This window comes from Chrysochloris asiatica, unplaced genomic scaffold (genome assembly GCF_000296735.1).
Source record: "Chrysochloris asiatica unplaced genomic scaffold, ChrAsi1.0 scaffold00068, whole genome shotgun sequence".
Taxonomy (NCBI): domain Eukaryota; kingdom Metazoa; phylum Chordata; class Mammalia; order Afrosoricida; family Chrysochloridae; genus Chrysochloris; species Chrysochloris asiatica.
This window is the reverse complement of record NW_006408586.1, coordinates 3,229,747-3,233,663: the sequence shown is the minus strand read 5'-3', so window position 1 is coordinate 3,233,663 and position 3,917 is coordinate 3,229,747. Positions and strand designations below refer to the sequence as shown.

General features: G+C 37.4%; 1 pseudogene; it reads left to right on the top strand.

The window, feature by feature from the left end:
• The first annotated feature begins 3,020 nt into the window (after positions 1 to 3,020).
• On the top strand, positions 3,021 to 3,453 carry LOC102830477 (annotated as a pseudogene).
• Positions 3,454 to 3,917: the final 464 nt, after the last annotated feature.

Genomic DNA, 3,917 nt, shown 5'->3' with positions numbered 1-3,917 from the left:
CCAAACTTGCAGTTCAAATGGCTTTGCAGTCTGGTGTGTTAACCCAGAGTGCCACACCAGAACTCCTGACTTTTATATATACTCACAATGAAATCCATATTTCAGTCAAGGGAATGTTTCTTAACAACATAGAAAACTCAAACTGATACTCAACAGTATGGAAAAGATGCTAAAATATATTTATCTGATCCTTGAAAATTTTCACTTACTATAATCCTATTTTCTGTGAAATGTTAGGATAGGCAGTATGCATAAAAGGAATGTGACTTAATCACTTTCAAAATGCTTTTTATATAGGCATTGCCTATTAAATAGTTAAGTAATAATAAGTAGAAAAATTGTATCTTACCTCTTAGGACAAATTATTTTCTCCCCCCCCCCCCCCTTATCCTGATAGTAACTAATTTAGGGAAAGAGAATCATGAAAAATACATGAAAAGGATAGTGGGCCTATTCCTGGAGATCTTGATTCTGATATACCTGGAATATGGCATTTTCTTTCTTTTACTTTAGGCAGGATTCTACCAGTTCACCTTGGTTTGAACGGACATTAGTTATGGCTGAACACTCTGATTCCCTACTCCATCTGGACCATTTAATGAACAGGCTCCCTCTTTCAAGACCAAATGAGATAATGCATACAAAATCACTTTGAAGAGCATAAAGTACTTTACAAATGCAAAGTATTATTACCTTCATACAAGTAATTAGTACTTTTAGTAATAAAGAAGTACCACTTGGCAATATTAAGATGAGTGATAGCTCCTTAGAAATGACCCTCTAATCAGCTGGGTACATACCTAAGTGACATGCAGTATAACTAAAGTCGTAATATCTTATTTTCCTGATGAGAAGTAGAGAAATATTTTAAGACCCAGAAATACATGAATTAAAAAGATACATACTTCCTAGTGTTTTTCATTGAACATATCCACAGCTCTAGAAAATATTATTCCTTAAAATAATCGTTCACAATATGTAACAGTCATTTATAATCTAATGAAAATAATGCCTTGGAAAATACCTTAAAATTAACATAAATATTTTATAAATATATTTTTAAGGAATGAAAACTTCAACCCCTAATAATGCTTACTATTTTTTTTAAAAAATCAATGTATCTAATTTTGTGAAATTGAGAGTTGGTACAAGCCTATTCTTCTAATTGGGGATATTTCCTTTAATGTGCACTCTCAGAATTAATGTATTTTATTTATTTTAGTGATGCCTCAGCAGAGTAATATATGAATTAATTGAATCAGTTTAACATACAATTTTTTAATCAAAACTGACTCTATGACACCTCATAACAGTAATAATGATGGAATAAAAGAGTTTCTGCCCTACTCTAATTTCAGGTCTTTTACAAAAGTTGCAATTGATGAAGTTACATCTAAAATACGGCAAAATAACTAATCATATGAGAATTTGAATAATATTTGGTAAAAACAAATCATTGATTAGAATTTTTTTTTATCAAGTGGCCACATGAATTTGGATATCAAAACTGGAGTTGATGTGTGATCTCATTTAGGCTCTGACTTTATGATTCTTCAAAAAGATTATAAGTGAATCTATGATCACAAAATAAAGTTAAAACTCAGGTATCTTTTGAAAAATGTTTTTAAATAATAATAAGAAAACAGAACTAAAATCCCCACTTAAAACAATCCCTACTCAATTTCAAATCTTTTAAAATTTGCTCAGCATTTAAAAATTAGATCATATATCAGATCATTTCATTTATTAATGATACAGAGAAATCTAATAGTTGTAAAATATGGTCAATATTCTTGAACACATAGAGATCATTTTTATAAACTGAAAATCAAATTTTATTACATATCTTAAATAATCCGGGTTCCCTTTTTCAGAACATAATCATCTTATTTACAAAATTCCAATTATATGGCAATACAGGCATACTTTGTTTCATTGTCCTTCACTATAGCAAATCTGCTGCACAAGACCTTTTTAAATTGTTGAAGAACAAAAATGTCAGCTTGAGGACTAAAGTGCTCCTGACCCAAGCCATGGTATTTTCAATAACCTCATATGCATGCGAAACCTGGACAGTGAATAAGGAAGATCATAGAAGAATATATATATGCTTTTGAGTTATGGTGTTGGAGGAGAATACTGAAAGTGTCATAGGCTGCCAAAAGAACCAATAGATCCGTTTTGGAAGAAGCGCAGCCAGAGTGCTCCCTAGAGGACAAGATGTCCAAACTTCTTCTCTCATACTTCGGACATATTGTCAGGAGGGACCAGTCGCTGGAGAGGGATATCATGTTGGGTAAGGAGGAGCGTCAGAGAAAAAGAAGAAGATCCCCAGTGTGATGGATTGGCCAAGTGGCAGCATCGGTGGACTCAACTGTGGCAACAGTAGTGAGGTTGGCCCAGGATCCGGCAGTGTTTCGTTCTGCTGTGCTTAAGGTCGCTATGAGTTGGTACTGACTTGATGGTACCTAACAACAACAACAACAATAACAGTGTGTTTTGTGGCGTCCTGGTGTGGCACTGTAGGATAAACAATTGACTGCTAAGGGTAAGGTTGGCAGTTCAAACCCACCAACTGCTCTTCAGAAACCCTGTGCAGGGTTGATATGAGTTGCAACCGACTCGAAGAGACACTTAACAGCAACAATAACATGTACTTTGTAGATTTTGCACTTTCAATAAATTGAAGGATTGTGGCAACCCTGTACCTAGCCAAGTGTTTTCCAAACAGCATTGTGCCACTTAGTGTACATGAGCTCACTGTGTCACATTTTGGTAATTCTCACAATAGCTCAAGCTTTTTATAATGTGATTGCACACTTAATAAATTACAGAATAATGTAAACATAACTTCTACTAACACTGGAAAACACATGATTTCACGACTTACTTTTTGCTGTGGTCTGGGACCAAACCCACAATATCTCCAAAGTATGCCTCTATAGCCTTTTTACTCTTCCAAACAAAAGTAAATTTTCAAACAAAAGTAAATTCTGGGCCCTTTCAGAAGACCGGACGAGATGGCGGAAGTGGAGCAAAAGAAGAAGAGGACCTTCCGCGAGTTCACCTATGGGGGTGTGGACTTCGACCAACTGCTGGACATGTCCTATGAGTAGCTGATGCAGTTGCACAGTGAGCGTCAACCTCAGCGGCTGAACCGAGGCCTGCGCTAGAAATAGCACTCACTCGGTAAGAGGTTTCCAAAGGCCAAGAAGAAGGTACCGTCCCATGGAGAAGCCTGAGCTGGTGAAGACGCATCTGAGGGACGTGATCATTCTGCCCCAGATGATAGGCAGCATGGTGGGCGTGCACAATGGCAAGATGGTCAACCAGATCAAGCCTGAGATGATTGGTCACTACGTGGGCGAGTTCTCCATCACCTACAAGCCTGTCAGGGACGGCCAGCCTAGCATTGGAGCAACCCACTCCTCCTGCTTCATCCAGCTCAAGTAGACCAGTAAAGGCTCCGATTAAAAAAAAAAGTAAGTCCTGGTTTGGCATTGTAGAATAATGCACTAGATCAAAAGGCTGGTTTTAACCTTAGGCTAGTTGTTCAAATTTGGAAACCCTATACATGGTCGTTATGAGTCCGAAACCAACTCTGACCGCACATAACAACAAAACAAACGTAAAGTTGTACCAAGTTATACTGTATGTGAAAATTAAACAATGAGCAGCAACAACAAACATGAACACATTTAACTTAATACGAACAAAGAGCTTTAATTAGATTCCCTATGGTTTATTCATGGAGCGCTGCTGTGACTCTGTGGAATAAAGCACTGGACTACAAGGTCGGCTTGAACCACAAGGTGGGCTGTTCAAATTTACAAGCCACTAATTCTCCGAACAGATGCTGACTGGCAGCCATCAGTTCGTGCGCGCCCGCCTCCGGGGTGGCCTTGTGAAAGAAACCC